The 19,210-nt window shown below is 41.5% G+C and overlaps 1 protein-coding gene across 1 annotated transcript in view; it reads right to left on the reverse strand.

Annotated features, from left to right (window-relative positions):
- Positions 1–19,210, reverse strand: part of rhbdl3 (rhomboid, veinlet-like 3 (Drosophila)) — a 54,073-nt gene that overhangs the window by 24,652 nt on the left and 10,211 nt on the right.

Genomic DNA, 19,210 nt, shown 5'->3' on the forward strand with positions numbered 1-19,210 from the left:
TTATATATAATCAGGGATCTGGCAAAGACTGTCCAAGCTTCTCTCACTGGCTCTATTCAGTCATATCAACAAACTGAAATGAAGCAACAACAGATCTGCTGTATTTAAGGTGCTGATTACAGGACATTTATCACAAGCTGTTAATTAGTTTTCCTGAGTTACACCTGTCCATTGAATCCATTTAATCTAAGACAAAAAAGAAAGGCTGAAGAGAAGGTTGATTCAGACTATCTGACCAGCTTCTTTGCTTCCTGGACCTTTAGTGACCTTTGACGTTTGACTCAGACTCGTACTAAGATCTGAGCTACTGACGAACTGTTGTCTATAACAGTAACCACAAACTAAGAGGAGCAGAGAAGGATGTCCTGAGTTAATGAGGCAGTCACTCTATCCTATCCTGGTCTACTAACAACAAAGTGGGGTCCAGACTCAAATCCTCTAACACCCGAATAACCTGTCAACAAGACAAGATGGAGTCCAAAATCTTTCATAACAACACCATTACAGGCAGAATGTGTCCTGGGAGCTTTGCAGGAGACTGAAGACTATATGAGATTATACTGTACCGTGTAATCACAAAATGTTTGCTTTGAATTGACTTTTCTGTGAGTCATTTTCTCAGTCACTCTCTGTCTTTCACTCTCAACTGCTTTCTGCGTCATAAAGCAGAAATGCTATGAAAGAAACTGACAGGGCAGGGAAATTGAGCCTTATTTCCAGTACAGTCATCTAATTTCACACTGGAAAATAATACAATCATATAGGATCATGCAGCAACAGGCTCAAAAACACCATTAACACATGCAACCTGTCTCGTGGATGCATGCAGGATAGCAGCAGGTGGGGCTTCTCCCCCACAGTTAGCATCTTTCTCTGCTATCTTTCATGCTTCTTCATCAGGTAAAAATACTGTAAAAAGAATCACTAAAGTTGTCAGGTACTATACAGTAAAGGTATGTTGGTGGACATCCATCCATCCATTATCTATGTTGCTTATTCCTGAATAGGGTCGCTCGGGGCTGGAGCCAAACCCAGTTGACATTGGGTGAGAGGCGGGGTCCACCCTGGACAGGTCGCCAGTCTATTACAGGCCTGACACTTGTAGACAAACAACTACACACACCCACACTCACTCCTAGGGGCAAATTAGAGTTGCCAGTCAACCTAATCTGCATGTCCTTGGACTGTTCTAGGAAGCCGGAGTATCTGGACAGAACCCACACCGGCACAGGGAGAACATGCAAGCACCACACAGAAAGGCAGCAGGTCAGCCCGGGCTCAAAATGGAACCTTCTTGCTGTGGGGCGTGCTGCTGTTCCCCCTGGTGGATATAAACACACTATATAATTATAACCCAGGCTGCTGCCTGGGGAGTCAGTGAAGATTTCTAACATTACACTGTTTTATTACTAACCATTCCCCAGGCTATGCGGAATAGCAGGCATGACCATTAATCAGCACAGCAACAAGCGTGACAGGACTGACTCAGGGTGCAATGATATGTAACTTAAGGAACAGGAACTCCAATAGCCCTTTAGTTACTGTCTGGCCATAATGATAGTGGGACAAATGACAAAGGAGTGAAATAAGGATAGTATTTTATGTACAAGAGTATGTGTGTATGTGTGCAAGCACATACTGGAGGTGGTTGTAAGGAGGGGGTGGGAAAAATATACTTTCTTACACTGACTTTCTCTTGACTGAACTATTTGATATTAACAAGCATCAGAGATAAATGTAAACTCAGTCTGATCATAAACATTTACATTTTCTGTACTACAGTGCACATACACAGTATATACTGTACAGTAGATGCTGTATGTTACTACATAGAAAACATCCCTACATTTCTAACTGTTACATGTTTGAGTAACACAGGCAACATACTGTAACAGTGGGATTCTGCAAAGCTTTGTTCATCTCTGTTATTATTGCTTTCTTCTACTTAAATAACTGGCTAATCCAGTTAGAATAGAGCCTGTCCAGTAGTTTACTGTAATTAGCTACAATTACCCCCACTGAGTCGGACACTACTATTATAAAGACTACTCAGTAAAAAAAAACAACCTCTACCTCTTCGATCTGCTGACCCACATCCAAACCAGTCTATTAGATTATCCAGTCACTGGTATATATATTCTACAATGCATCAAACAACTTGTTAAAACTTCGTGTCTACACTCTACTATAGTGTCCTACAAAAACATTTATTGCTTTTACAGTGAAGATGGTAAAGGCTTTAATATATTAAGGCTCCTTTGGACACTTCTGGCTCTTTTCCAAATGCTTTCTTTACTTGCAGGTCATTCCTATACAATTTCAAATGTATAATTTAAAGTGTCTATTGTATGAGAAGATTGTGTGTCCTTGTACACATAAAATCTGTTTTATGGTTTGAAAGCAGAGCAGCCATGACAGAATAATAACCTGTAGCTGACACTGTAACGGCCCATTTAATGAGCTGGCAGGGTCTTACTCTCCTAATGGCCTTTATTTTTCCCCTTAGTCATCCCACACTGGACTGCAGGTTACTGCTTCTGAAAACTAAGCGCGTAGCACCAACAAGTGTGAAAAGCACTATGCTTTTATGACTGTAATTAATACACAACTAATGCTCCAGACAGGATCAAAATCACTGATTAGCAGCTTGTGATAAAATCGCCCAGCCTCCCCTAGAGAAATTATACCCAAATGGGGTTTTAGTGCCTTTGAGCGGGGAAGGAAAACACTGGCAGGCAATTGAGATCATGCTGGTGGACAAATTAAACAATAAACACTGATTACAGACAAGATATGTCCAGGTATACACTTAGGATGAGGTGAGGAGTCACACGATCACACACACACACACATGTTCATATCTCTACAACTCTTGACTGTAATAAGCTGGACTTATATAATATTTCATCACAATTGTGAAATGTTCACTGTATATTATACAGATTTGAAAAGTTATTTTAATCAGCCAGGAGATGACTGCAGTAGGAGCTACAGAATGATATTAAACCCCTGTACCACAGGCTCTTTTTCCAACAAACACCGTGGCATGTCAAAGCAGGAAATGCACGGGTCGTACTAATAACATTAACGATGGCTCTAGACAGCAAACCAACATGCACAGTATCAAGATCCTAAAATTGACGCAGCTAAATGGGTTTCATTATTAGCTGCATTATTGACACATGTACTGTTTTTCCTACTGTGACATGTCAAAATATCTGCTGTGAAAAAGATTCATTGACCTACATCATCCACTCATCAACAGGGTCTCATCTTAACCTTGATGAATAAAAAAGGGCTACAACACACCCATAGTACACCCATAGTAAACTCAGGAGTAACAGGACAAAGTAAAGGAATAAAAAATGTGAAGTTATGCCGTGTTGAATTTTGGGTAAATGCGCCATGTTTAGAACATCACGCTTATTATTCATCATATAAATATACACTGCATATATCTATAAGTTAATTTAAAAAAATTAATACTATCCCATTCAGCTACATACAGTACCGAATGCTTCAACTACGTCTAAACGTCCACTTTAGTGTTCAGTTTGAGCACAGACAGGACTGAAATGGATTCATCTGCAGTGTTTGTGCTGTCTGCTGACAGCTGCTGGCTGGGCAGGTTCCTGAACCAAGACCTGAAATGAGTGTGCAAAGTCATTTTTCAGTCTGTCACTCTGGTCCATGGGACCTCTAGGTATGCTCTGAGTTAGCTACAGTCAGCTAAGGTATCCATCTGGAAATACCACAGTTGGTAAAGTGAGATCTACCTAAATGATTTAGGCAACTTTTTAGCCAAACAAAACAAGAATGTATGCAGGTAAATACAGTGGCACCACCATCCCAACATGGCGTGACATATCCTCCCATTTCGTGTAGAGTCAGTTCACAATGAGACACAAATGTGTTTTGAAAAATGAATGGAAAGTGAATTTTGATCTGACTGCACTGTTTGTTTGGGCCTTGGGAGACAAACTATACAGCAACACACTGACACATAAATGCAATGCACACAAAAAGACAAAAGCACACAGATATAGCAGATACAGATGTGCACCATGTGTGGATTCCTGTCCAAGTATTTCAAAGTGATCACTTCTCCAAGTTTTCTATCAATGTGGGTTTGTGGATGCTAAAACAGAGAAGCCTTGTAAACTGCAGACATTTATACACACATACATTAACACACACAAAAGTACCAGTTACCATGATATGGAGCAGTTAGTAGTTCTTATAAAAAAAAAGCCTGTCTCAATAGTCTTCCCACTAATTACACCGAAGCACAAGGGAGGAATGGTGAAACCAGGGGAGCCTCATTCAGTGGCCATCACAGACACACACTTATGCACACTCCAACACAGTAGACACAATGGAAACACACTGACACATGCTCACTGTTAATCAAGCTTTTCAGTTAGGCTTTTCAGACCATGTCCCTGACACCAGGGGGGTTTCCTGTGTGATATCTTTCTTGTCAGTTTTTCCCCTTTCTCACACATGCACACACATAGAGGACACACACTCTTTTGTCATATTAGCTGACAGAGATGAAAGAGCACATTATCGTTGCTACTGACCACAGTAAGCTGGAAGGCACTCTGTGGTTTTATCACAGACTCATTTAGGAGACTAGTTGAGGATGAGTAGAGCTGACAGCTTGTCAGCAGGCAGCAGCAGTGGATGGGAGGGGCAAGGCAGTGATGGAGAGGTGAAAAGTCAAGCACCGAGACTGACAGTTGACATCACCCAGAAGGCCGCAGTCAAGACTGTCAGGCAATCAGGCTTCATGAAAATTGATGGAAATTGTGTTGTCAGTGAGGGCGATGCTTTGTGGCATGTGTCTGTGAGAGACAAAGAGGCTGTGTCCATGCAAAGTGGGATGAATTTGTAAATCCAACCTTTCTTGTTCTTTTCAGCTTCTACCCACAGCAAGGTGGTATTTCAGCTAGTCCACTACTTTGGTCTCAACAACTATTACATGGATTGCCATGAACTTTGGTATCCATGGTGATATCCTCAGTGCCCAGAAGATGACCCTTATGTCTTTTCATCTTACTTCAAAAGTGTGATTTATTCGGTAGACTACATCTAGTAAATGGATTTGCACAGTGTATCATACTGACTTCAGTGATTCCGTGACTTTTCTGTTATTGCCACTGATATTTGTGGTTTTCAGTGAAACGTCTCAAAACTTATTGCATGGACTGACATGAAATTTGGTTCAGACATTTGCATTCTCCTCATGATGAAATGTAATAACATCCCTGAGTTTTTTATCTAGCACAACCACCAGGTCAAAACTGATGAGTCTGCTATTCTCTATTTCCCTTGGAAGTGGGTATGGTGACTCTATATCTAGTGCTAATTTAACTATCACTGCCTCCATTGTAGAGATTCGGGAAACAAAAAGTCGCATTAAACAGCGTCACGGAGGCAGTTGGCTAGCCCAGAATAATACATGCTGAGAATAAACACGATTTCAGTCAAAATTATTTTTCACACTTACAGTATCTCTGAGTCAGACAGAAAGCATATACAAAATACTGCCCATCTGCAGCTTGCTACACCTGACAGCAGCCCAAATCTTGTATTTGCTTTCCTTCCGACTCAGAGATAAGCATGAAAAATGATTTTGCCTGAAATCTTGTTTATTCTGAGCTCTTCCCGAGGCTCACCAAATGCCCCAGTGATGCCATTTAACACGACTTTTTATTTCTCCAAATCTCTACAACTAGGGGTGTGACAATACACTTAGCTCATGAGATGAGATGATACACAACACTGGGTTTACTAGACTGAAATTAAACAATATTTAAACACTATTTTTAAGAAATCTTCAGTGACAAAATATATGACTGTAAAAACTGTTTTTTATTCAGCTTAAAGTCACAAAATGCAAAAACTGCAGGTGCATTTTGAAATGTTTTAACAAATCATTTGTACTGAATGTCACTGCAGTTCTACTTTCTGAGTATGAATTATCATATGCAGTAAAAGACAACAATACGCAAACACTGTAAAAGGTTTTGCCACAAACTCAGTTGACTGGCTTCTCTCTTGTAGGATTTCACATGACTCTCTTCAGACCTGTGTAACTGTGCACGAACTATGCATGAGCTTTTAACTTCTAACTAAAGCTGTGTGTGACCTTCTATGCTATTTTCACCCTCAATGCACCGCACCAGACAGAGACATCATCCAGAAAAGGCGCTGCATTGACCAATCACGTATGGGGGACAATTGGGATGTGCAGGCCTACGGAAAGAAGACTCTTTTGTTTACCTTGTTAGCATGAGCATTGATTGCTATTCACTGTTGCATTTGGGCCCCAGGTAACTTACCATAATGACATGTCATAAATTTCCATTAGCAAGGTGTTAAACTGTCTATCAGTGCCAACACACTGGTGGTAGAATTAGTGCTAGAGTTGTTATGGTTGCATCCCCCTGGACTCAATGTGCAAGATCCAGGTGCTAGTGAAAAAAAGGTGGTTTAATGGAAAAAACACAAACAAGGTAACAGAGACGATGTATGTGGCATAATCAGGCTGGACAGTACAAAAACAGGGTAGGCTGAGGAGACCAGGACGAACAGGTGAGTGGACGAACTAACGGCAGGTACCAGGAGGATCTAGGACGCACAGGTGAGTAGACAGAACAACCAGAAGGATTAGCAAACGCTGTCAGGGAAGCAGGGTAGCAAACAAAAAAATCAGAGACGACAGGAAACAGCACAGGAACTGTCAGCGTTGAAATCAAAAAGATGTCTGACGCATACCGTGAATACAGGTATATCTACAGGTAATGCTCCGGCAAAGACGAAGCATCTGCTAGAGGTTTAAATAAAGGAGCAGGTAATCACAAGAATGCACCTCAGCTGTGCGCACCAACAAACGAGTCACTCATTATCGAATGCAACACAGCTGAGGTGCAGATCCCGCAGGTCGAGAAGGAGGAAGAGAGGCAGGCCGAACGGACCTGACAAGAGTAGGCTACACTAGCAGCATGGATAACCAAAACACAATGGAAACCCGTGGACTGGAAACATGAATAAAGCCACTCACCTTGACTCGCCACAATGTGGCTGTATTGTACACACCTACAACACTCTCCCTGCAACCCCAACCCCACTACCAACGCAGACCATAGGAGGGAGTTGTGTTTTTGCAGATTAATGATCAGAATCAGAATCAACTTTATTGGAAAGGTGTGTTGGACCACGAGGAATTTGACTCAGCTCTCAGTGTGTATGCACAATGTTCTTCTTCCGTAAGGCAATGAGTAGACAAGTAAACAAGACAGAGAACAAAAAAAGAAAAATATGCAAACAAGAAAAAGGAATGTGAATGGTGAGACGTATCACATTTTGATATCATGAGATCTTGTGACACGAGATCTACCACAGAGGCAGTGATAGCAAAATTATCACTAGCTAGAGAAAAAAAATGTATCCTTTAACAATATTGTATCATTTGGAGTATGTTAGCAGCTGATATTAGCATTTAGGTCAAAGCATCACTGTGCCAAAGAACAGCGTCACAGAGCCGCAAGCATAGCTGTAGACTTTTAGTCTTGTTTACACCCAGAAAAAGTTTTTAGCATTTTTTGGGGCATAACACAGATAAGCTAACACAGTGGTCAGCGGAATTTGTAAGAAGTGCCGCACTGATACAGGTCAATCTGGCATGAGCAGGTCTTATCTCTACAACAGTCTGGGTCAGAGCTGACAGCTCAGCCAGGCACTGATGCTGACGGGGTCCCAGTCAGTAGCCAGGGGGTTGCTTCATTGTTCTCTGACAGAGAGAGAATTCAGTTACCCACACAAAAGCTGTTCTGTTCAGAGGAGAATATGCAGGAAGGCTGCAGCATCTAATAGCACAAACTCAAGAGGGAAACTGTTATTCTAATTATACTCTGCATGTGTGTGTGTTTTTTTTTATCTCAAAGGACTGTGCTGATGAAAAACAGGCTCAAGTTGACTTGTGTGATGCTGAAACCAGATGACCCCCTTGAGTCCAGCTGTCACACATTCATCTTCTCACTTTCATTATCACCGAAGTGTTCAGACTGAGCTTCACCTGCATTCAGCTGGGAACAAATCTCCAGATTTAAGGATCACAGATGAGCAGATCTAGTACCTCCCTGCTCCTCAGAGTCACATCCACTGCTGGTATCACTCGACAGCTGAGTGACACCGTGACAGCAGAATGAGGCAGGATGTGCAAGGGAGGGATGTGATGAGTTTCCACAGTTTCACACCATTAATTACCCAGACATCACCTCTGCTGTCGCTGAAGATTCTGCAGGAAAAGGTCAGCCGTCTGGCTGGCATAAAAACCGTGTTGCTATGCATGTCACAGCCCCCGGCCAGTGCTCTACCCACGTCACACTTTAGAGGTCTGACTAATGCTCCAACAACAATTCTAATAGCCCCCAAAATGCAACAGAAGTGCCAGTTAATGTGGCCATAAACAACAACTAGTCTCAAAGGCTAAGGCCAAGGCCACAGGTAAATAAATAAAAGGGGGATGTACTGGAGGGAGGACAGAGGAAACGAAGCAGTGGTGTCAGCAGAAGACAAGCACAAACTAGAACGACAAAAAGAAAAAAGCAGAGGAAAGGGTTGAAAAGCAATGTTACAAAGAGGAGGAGTTATAAATAGATGAAGTGATAATTAGCTGAACCTCTTTGCGATGCAGTGTGCACAGAGCTGGCATGTAGTGTACAGTGCTGGTACTGTATGAAATCAGAAAACTAAAGAAAAAACAAATGGAACAACAAAACATCAGTATTTCTTGTTGACTGAGTGTATTATGTACTGTTTTGTAAGATTGTTTTTTTTACCTAATTGACTGTTAAGCACTTTGGTCAGTCTGGGGGTTGTTGAAAAGTGCTATATAAATAAATGTTGACTGATTGATTGATTGATTGATTGATGGAATATTTGACTAGAAGCTGCTATTCAGCTCTGGTTATCATGCTGATTTAACTTATTTTAGTAAGGTTAGCATTACGCCTGTGTGTGTGTGAGACATAATAAAGATGCCTACAGTATGTGTTTTAATAGTACTAAAATTTATTGTGACTTTTTGAATCATGGAAAAACACAGCACATCTTTCTGGACAGAAACGACGCCCTATTACTGGCAGGTAGCAGGTAGAATTATTGCATTTGATAGGATAACCTTCAGCTGGGCACAAATTGAGTCAATTAAGCAACAATCTGACATAGCATACATCAGCAAGATCAACAAGCTGAGAGAGGACCCTGCTTGTCCCAGCACAGCATTCTATTATAACCCATTTTCATTAAACAGCAGTTCCTCCGCAACTTCTCAGCTACTCTGCTTTCTTTCCCTCATTACACATGTTTGAATAAGAGCAGTATTTTCCCTTGGGAAGCTCTGGTGAAAGACTGAGGGGGCAAGTGTTGCATAGAGTGCACACTCAAACTTGTCATTTCCATGGCTTATTATGTGAGGAGACAATTATTGGAGGACAGAGAGCAGACTGAATACAGCCTGCTTTGAAGTGGAGGAGGCACAGGAAGAGGAAAAGAGTCACTAACAGGTGATGGCTGTGAAGTGTTGTTTGTCATTTGGGATGAGAAGGTTAGGAAGGAAAAGAGGGGAAGTGGCAAGATACCAGGTATTCTTTATGATATAACAATACAGTACAGCAAACCCACAAACTACAGCCATAAAAATACCACAGATTTAACTGCAAATCTCTCTGACACATTATCAGTAAAGATTTCCTGTCTATTTCCAATCTCTGTAAAGTAGCAGCAACTTTAGTATTACTCCTTTTTTGCAATAAATAGTGCCTAAGTTAGCTCTGCCAGGGATCCACTTGCAGTTGACACACTAATTTAGATCCACCGATTCACATCATTTTCATGTTTTTGAAAGGTGAGAGGAAAAACCACATGAATACATGAAAAATTACTCTCACTGCAAAAAATGAGAATCAAATCCAGCTCCTTCTCGCAGTGAGGCCAAGGTTTTCTCAGCAGCTGTTCATCTCTTGTCAAAAGTGATAGCAAGTCAAAGTCCCAAAAAATGAAAATTGAAGTGCATGGCATTACTTGAGGAGTTACACTCACTTAGATTAGTCTTATCAGCAGGCACAGACGGAACTGAGTGGCAGGCCGAGCTGGCCGCAGCATCTCATCTCTTCTTCCTTTTTGACTCTGTTCCTCGTCCTTCCTTTTTTCTCCTGTCTTCTTTCATTTCTCACTCTCTCCATTGCTTTCCTGTCCTCTCTGATAGGAAATGCATATAGTCTGCCACAGTTAATTGCTTTCTCTCACAGGCAGTCTAATGTATTCTCTCTGCTCTCCTCTCATTGTTTCCATCAACCTTAGCATAGCTGATAGCTGACTACCCACAGCACATATTCAGGGGCTAAAACAAATCAGATCATGCATCTGTTGCACTGTCCTATTATAAGCAAAATGATTTTTTAAAACCTCAGTTCTGTAACGCTTTAAAATGAAAGGCAGGGCTGACTGAAACCATTTTATTCTCAGATTTTTAAACAAAAGTTGTGACAGAAATACAAAAATATCAAAATAATTGCTGTTAGCATTACAAATATCTCCTGCCAAAAATTTTCTAGGGATCTACATAAATGGCTCAATCAGTAAATACAACTGACGTGGGCTTCAGACAGGTTTTCTATCACAGAGAAGTGTGTTTCACAGTGGCTGCAGGGATGACTGAAGTTGTGTCTGTCTGGGCTAATCAACGGACCGCTGGGTCACCTGTCTTGCTTGACAGATTAGAAGCCCTCATTCATCTCACACACATGCACAGTCACATGCATACAACCCCCCGTACACAGTCATCTAAGGCCATCGCAAATTAGCCTGGGCCGTCACAGTTTCCTTGCCAACTGGCTTGTAACCAGGCAACGTGGGCCGGTATGAAGATGTCTTCAGTGGGCACGTGTGCATGTGCACACAAATGCACATAGATGGGACCTGATACGTTGAGAGGTTACAGACACCATGATATTAAGTTAAATCCTTATCTTCTGGTCCATTGACTGTGCTGGACTGAAACACTGATACAGCACATGTACACATAGACACATAAGGACACACAACCTTGATTGAACAAACAAATTACACTTAAACTGCAGAAGCGGTTTCACCTTTGGCAACCACTTCTGACCATTTGCAAGTACATTTGCCTAAGTGAGCTCAATCATTAAGCATTACTTGGATTCTTAAGACTGAACAGGGTGATTTTAGCCAAGTTACTCCTTTGAGGTACAATGCTATTGGTGCAAAAACCACTTCGGATCATATAAATGAAACCAAGAATTGGCTAGACATCAGCAAAATAGATCTCAGAGTCATTACTTCAGTCCAGCTGGCAGGCAATCTAACTAAGATAATGATCAGTGTCTTATTCTCTGAAAGCTTTAGGTGGTATTAAAACAGCAATTTGGCTGTGTGAGATCTACTTTATGTCAAGTGCCCTCTTCTTTTGTCTTTGTATGGTGTCTGTAGAGCTGATATGCTATGTAACTTGTTTTCTGTGGATCTTTGTGCCATGATGTGATATTAGTTTCTGCTGAAGGTGTGAAATGTGCAACCTTTCTTTTCCCTGCAAGCAGCCCTCCCATTAGTGTGAGTAATGCTGCCATCCTGACCATCTTGCTGGACTAATTAATGCTGAATTTTAAAAAATCTTACAGGTACTCTGCAAACTCTCCTTTAGAGAACCTATCAGAAAACTCTATTAAATGTAACCATAAAGACCTAAGGATTGATAGCACCTTTGAGGAGCCTAATACAAATGTAATGTTTTTAGGCAACACAGCATAAATACCCTTGATCTACCAGCAGCATGTTTTGTCTCTGTCCCATTGACAACTCTTCTAATTCCCCCCACGTTACAGCAGCTAGCTCCACAGTCAGCCAGTGAGATCTATTACCCGGCACCACACAAGAGAATTGCACACCCACTCACTATTCTCTGTCTCTGCCTGAACCCTAAGTCTTCATTAACACACACACTTTATTGCACTGTTATTGCACAGGCAGAGCCCATTTCCCCTCCGAAAACTCTGACCCTAAAGTTTAGAACCCTGCTCCCCTGCAGGTGTAATGTGATCCCAGACAGAGAGGCACTGGGGGACAGGGTGCAATGATAATAGCTTCAAGGCTTTTCTTTGACAGGTGCTGCACATTCATACATAGGACGACTGGTCATCATACAGGGTATGGACTTCAAGCATTAACATGGCAGGACCTCCGAGCCCAAGTACAATTCAATTATTCAGCAGAGACTGTAAATCCAGATCCTGTCATTGTCTTTGATTTTTTCCTGCATTATACAGTAATTTATATATACAAATTGTTACAGGGTGCCACAGAGAGGGTGACTGAAACAGTCTCTATGTGAAGCTATAAAGTTATAAAGTCAACTCACATGGAATGGATTATTATGTGTATGTAGGATAAGCACAACACTGGTGTCTGGCATCATGTCTCTGATCTTGTCACGCCCCACACAAAGTTTAGTATAACAGGAAATGAGGAACGATAATAATAACTTCCCCACTCAAATGTAGACTCTGAGTCTGCAGGTGGAAAATGGGGTGGAGATGAAAAGCTATGAGAAGGAGCAAGTGTTAGCACAGTTTTCAGGGGAGCAGTGTGGCAGCAAAGATCCACATGAAGTATGAAACACAAATAACATGCTCATTTCTGGACAGTGATCCTTGTAATATCGATTGAATCATCTGAGAGACTGCCAAACTGTCTGCATTTAGAACCAACAGATTCAAACTTCATATGCAGACAAACATGTGTCCTCCTGTACAAAGCAGACTAGTGTAATCTAAACAGAACTGCACACACTGATTCCCCAGTAAAATCCCTTCTCATACACTAAGTCATATGTTTAATCCACAATTAGATGTCTCATCCACTGTTTACCGGTCTTAGTGAGGTAAAGCTGTGTTTCGTCACTTCTGACTTTGATGATGATGTCTTAGAAAGAATTCTGAAATAGCTCAGTTATAGTCCCAGATATTTAAGAGTGGCTGAAAGCGTCGCCCTATGTCCCGTTCCAATTTACAATTGTCCCACTCACACCACGAGCCAGAAACATGCCCAAGCCCTACTAAGAATGCATCTGTCTTGAACACTCATTCAACACTTTCTAGTCAAAAGTTGGCCATTGCCAGCTCAATAATGGAGTTCCTTAAGTACTTTAAAAAGAAAACTGAAAGGTCATACAGGTGTACTGTCTATTTTTATTTAGTTAGGCCTGTTGATTCATTGAGTTTTACATATGACTTTTTCTTTTATACTCCTTGTCACACAGGCCTAACTGTAAATTGAAATAAATCATTTCTATTTGGAAAAAGGTAGTGGTTGTTCTTTAGTTCTTTGGCGTGTAAGGCTACAATTTAAGCTAAAAGTGAAATGCACACAGATTTTTTCCCTTATTTTGGAGTGAGTGGGTACATCAAGTGATATTTAAAGTATGAGGCCAGAGTTTACTTACTACTAACATGGTAGAAGAACACAAGTGTGTTCCAGGAGAATTTTCTCTCATGTTATTGATGTTTAGGGCATTCTCCAAAACAATCTTGTTTTTTTTTTGTGAGTTCACAAAGACACATGACCAGACACTTGGGGTGAACCCCAGTGACCTTATTTTATTGTTCCTCCATCCTAAATCAGTACTTAACCTGGAAGTTGTTCTGGTTCATCATAATGAAGGATGTCACAATGCTCTTATTTCTGTTCTGAGGAGTGAGGACCGAAGGACGAGGAGGCTGCCTGGAGGAGCTATAACTGATGATACATGAGTGCAACCTTCGCTGAAGTCTGTTACAGATAGAGAGGCCCCTCTATCAGAAATCAGTTTGTGATTGGATGCTTCACATGAAAGATCAGGGTAAGGACATCACATGTCAGTTAAAACATGTTTCCTCATTCAGTTTGTCTTTGCATCTTTTCTTTATGTCTTATGTGGGAGGGACTAATAAGCAAGGAAAGGATGCAAGTGCAGGAAATATGGATGCAATTAGGGGAACTGGGATTCACCTCTTGAATGTTGGGACTGGTAGGCACAACAACATCTAAAGTCAGTGTGTCAAAATCTTGCACATGCCTATCCTTTAATGTAAATGCTTGCAGTTCAGACTATATAAATGTTACTAGGTCTGACCTCGTAAGTTTGCCTTTGTGACTTTTATAGAAAAGTGGCCACGGTGCTCATTCAGATGTGAAGCCACCGTGTTCAAAGGATGTCAGATTAATGGAAAAGAGTGCATGTCTGAAAGGGGCTATAGTTTGATTTGGTGTGACAAGGCGAGATGGAGCGAGACAGACTGGTTGATAGTTTAAAATAGAGGGGAGACACAGACTAAATGAGAGAGAGCTGTACTTCCCCCAGGGTGTCTCCAGAAGCAGAGGGGATTGCAGCAGACAGCCGAACGGCCCTCAGCAGGCTCTTTAGCATGTGTTCAAATAAACACTTTACCCCCTGCCGCTGCTTGTGAAAGCATTTACACTGAAGAGATGCATATGTGAAAACACATTGAAACACAGAAACAAACACACACAACAGGACACAAATATGACTCAGATCCAAGACACACAAACACTCACCAGGAAGTGATATCTGAGACCACATGTCATTCTCACTGAGACACACGTGTGAGCCCATTTGCCAAGAGACTTAGAAAAGTCAAAATCCTCATCAAACACACAAACATGCACAAACATACACATATAACACCGTCGATGGAGTATCCATGTCCCTCAGTCATAGGGCACAGGCAGGTCAGCAAAGAAACAAAGACAGAGATCGGTGACCTTCTCCCCCCAAACCTCCCCTTTACAACGAGGTGAGAACCCCTCGCCAAGCCCTCTATCAAACATCCCTTCACTGCTGCATGCATTCAGTATCTCTTCACAGAATAAAAGCAGAACAAAAAGAGGGGAGAAACATTAGTTTAACGAGCCATTGCTGGGTTGCCTTTTTTCCCCCATTCATTCCCTTCTTCTGCTGCAGGTCTGCCCTGAGGTCAAACCCTCCAGCAGCACCATCAAAACTCTGCACCACTGATGGCAGGAGCTCCATTCAATGTAGAGATTTACGGTCTCTAATAGCTGGCAAATGGACCTGTGGCTGCGGCTGCTTCGAGGGGCGGCCCCAGACTTATTTTCTTCAAATCTCAAGAACAAAAGGAATGAGAGCAGCAGGGGCTGAGGGAGGCGACGGAGGCTGGGCGTGAGGATGAGGGATCTAGTGAGGTTGTCAAAAACATTTGAAAGGTTGCCATCTGGGTCGGTTGGGACCTTTCAAACTGTGTGTCAATCTTCGAAAACAACCCCTCCCCTACCAGACAGATCAGGCTGTTGGAAGAAAAGGACATAACAATATGGGGGACGAATGTTCTGTGTCATTACTGGCATTTTATTTCCTGGTGTTTGGAGCTTTTGCTATTCAGCTACAATCAGGTGGTCAGCCAGTCAGCTATCTCCTGTAGGATATGGTTCGTGTTAGCCTTGCTAACTCTGAGAGACGAGACAGTCCAGTAACTTCAAAACAGTGCTGATTTATTCAAAGGATCACAGGTAAAATTAACATTACACGCTCAGGTATCTTGCACCTCCAAACTGCATGCAGGCAGATGTAAGATGAAAAGCCCCTGAACCCACCAGGCCTATACATTATATCCCTTCGGTTGGGCTAGCCCCATACTACACAGAAACGTCAACCGGGACGTCTCTGTTGCCAGCTTTGTAGCTGGCCATAGCAGTAGTCAAAACATGAAGCAAATCAATGTGTGAATGTGTATGTCTGTTGATTAAGTGGTGTGTAACTAAAAACATTCTCACGACCTCTAGTACATGTCGTGACTTAAACATAAGAACATATTATGGCTAAAGCTACAGTTATACACATCGTAATAATAATATTAAACACCCTGTCTGCTGACAGTCATCAACTCTTCTCTCTGGTTATCCTTGACCAGATGTACCCTGTAGAAACTCATAAGCATGAATAAGCATTTAACAGTCTAACCAGACATCCTATCTCCACTAAACATTTCTAATACATAAAGTATCTATCCAATATCTATCTGACTAATGTTAGGTAATTTCTTAGTTAGATAGATATTGATTAGAGATCTGTTGTATTAGAAGATGTTAGTGTAGCCAACTAAAAATACCTAACACTCCTGAGCCCTGGTGTTGGTGGAAAACCCCACTAGGGCACCGTCTACTTCATAATCCTATTTGCACAATCCTCAGAGGCCAGTGAATAAGAAACAGTTCCATCCATCCATCCATTTTCCTCCGCTTATCCGGGACCGGGTCACAGGGGCAGCAGTCTAAGCAAAGATGCCCAAACTTCCCTCTCTCTAGACACTTCCTCCAGCTCCTCCGGGGGAATGCAGAGGCGAATGCTATTTCTCTAGTCAAGAAACAGTCCCCATTCTCATATAAACAACTCCCCTCTGTTTTTAAGGCAGGTTCTTCCACACTGCATTACTGCAAGTGGAAAACTGCCTTCAAGGCCTTCATGCAGCTGCAGAATGATCCATGAAGATTCCAGCTTATTTCCTTATTATTTTCCACTGTTCATGTTATTGCTTCATTTAATCAATTCTTGCAAGTCTCTTTCTTTGAGCTACAGCCAGGAGAGTGAGTTTAGTTTAGCATAAAGACAGGAAATGAGGGAAACAGCTAGCCTGGCTCTGTCCAAGGGTGATAAATCCTGCTTACCACCACCTCTTAAGCTCCCTGAAACTGCATTCCCACTATCAGAACCTAACACACAGTACACCCCGCGCTTCACCCGGCATAACCTCATAAGTTGATTCGGACTGCCCTGCTTTGCTTTTCCACTGTATTTTTCAGTGTGTCGGTGTATATTAGAGGAGGGAGGGGCTGCGCTCTTCTCACACACACATTCAGCTGAGCAGAGGGAGCACAGGATGTGAAGGATCACTCCAATGTATGAACAGTTTACCAGTTGTTGAACAAGCAGAACACAAACTTGCAGAAGTGTGACGTGTTCACTGTTTTGTCCATGGTCCACTCACTGAAGTCCCTGTTTTGCCTCTAAACCAACAAGCGAAGTCCTTGTTTTACCACTAAACCAGTATAAGTGCATCTTTACACATTGTGCTAATAATTTTGAAGATGTTGACAATGAATCAACAACTAGCGACAGCTCTTCTCACACCCTTTCACCCATTTCTGGAACATTATTTTGGCACTACCTCCTGAGGGGTGCTGAAATTTAGTTCCCAGAATGCACCTCCAAAACAGGCGGAAGGCAGTGGAAACAAATGCAGAACCTGTGACGAGCGTTATTCAGCTTGGCATGTTTTGATAGGTTCCTATAATGGAAAAGCCCCTTGATTAACAAGTTACAACTGTTGGTTCCTTACAAAAGACAGTTTAAATATGTTGCCTGGCACATGAACACAGCTCTACCACTGTGAGGTTGCCATCAAGAAGTAGCCCAGCACATAATCCAATGTAAAACAATACTTTGATGTCACTTTTTGCACAGATTAACCAACAACAACAGCAATGAGATCTAGAAATCCTGGTAAGTGTACTTTTGAACATTGAACAGAGCTTTGAGGACTCTTTGTGCTAAGCTAAGCTAACTATTTCCTGGCTGTAGTTTAATGTTTAAGAGGCAGATATGAGAATAGTAATGACGTTCTCATCTAACTCTCAGCAATAAAGCAAGTTAGGGCATTTCCCAAAATGTCAAACTATTCCTTTAAATCAATTTCATGAACATAAGTAGAAACCGATATGCTTCCTCAGAAAGGTAAAAGGAAAGTCAGCTCATTAGACAGATGACGAGAGATTGTTTGCCACTTCTTCCAACCCTCTCAAAGTGATTCATTGGAACAGAGTAATAGCCAGTAACTCTTAAACTCACAGTTTTTGCAGTGCTATTGGTGAAATACTAAGATCTGTGGTGATATAATGAAGTGAACCATGGACCTTTAGATCATTTTTAAGACAGAAATTCTCCCATAGCACAAACACAATGCAAACACAAATACACACATGCACAAACCACTTAGTGCTACTGACCTTGACTACAGACTAATACCTAATGAAAAAAGCTGTTGGTTTTGATATGGCTCTTCTGTAAAATACAAATAAAAATGGATCCTTATTCCACCTGTAATTAAACTGTGTGTCATCACAACCTGGCAGCAAAGATAGAAAACCCTCCCATCTGCTCCTGAAACTCTAAGATTTCTATTAGACGCAGCATAACCGCCAGGATAATGTTGTCACTGAACAGGACAGTGTGAATGCTCTCCTTGGCCCCATTTTCAAACTAACATGCAGTTTGGGAGATCCAATTCCAAGTGGACAGTTGTAAATATAAGCGTGACTGAACGTAAAATGCATGAAAGACACACTTGAATTCAGTCACTACAGCTACATTTGGAAGCAACATGACCACATAAAAACAGAAATTCCCTGTTTCAGCAACAAAAAAGTACAGCAACTGCTGCAATGAAGCACAAAATAATAAACAACATGTCTCCAGTGGGCTGAGCAGAGTTATGTGCTCAAAGTCCAGCGATATTAATATTGTGAGACCATCTCAGAAGCTGTGATTTGATCTGAGAAAGTTTGGGGGGAAAAAAGAGAGACAGGACAAAATTTATATTTCCAGACTAAATATTTTATATTTCAAATTTGTATTTCATATTATGTAGAGCACAGACACATTGCAGGTTGCAAATCCAGCATTAATTTTAAAAGACACTGAAACAACATCTGGAAATAGCTATGTAGTATCCAGTGCATCCTTTTACCTGGCAAAGTCGTTTAGATTAAATTCCTGAGGGAACAATGCACCACACCAGCAAATACTGATGCACCAATCTGACAGGCTGGATCAGAATTTCTATGGTTTCACTGTATTATGTCAGCAAAGGCAGGGAAGAAGAAAGACAAATAAACATGAATGCAAACAAAGCAGGTTTCAAAATGTTTAACAAATGTCTTTGCAAATGGTTTATGACAACCAAAAGTCATTAAACATTTGTTACACACTTTCTTGACAATTGTGTGATTGTGTTTCTGCCACGAACTCAGATTTTCATGCAAGAGTAAATCCTGGCCTCAGTGACTAAAATGAGATTCTCACAGTGAGGTGAGCAGATTTAAAAAGTAG

This window comes from Monopterus albus, unplaced genomic scaffold, assembly GCF_001952655.1.
Source record: "Monopterus albus unplaced genomic scaffold, M_albus_1.0 scaffold32.1, whole genome shotgun sequence".
Classification (NCBI taxonomy): Eukaryota; Metazoa; Chordata; class Actinopteri; order Synbranchiformes; family Synbranchidae; genus Monopterus; species Monopterus albus.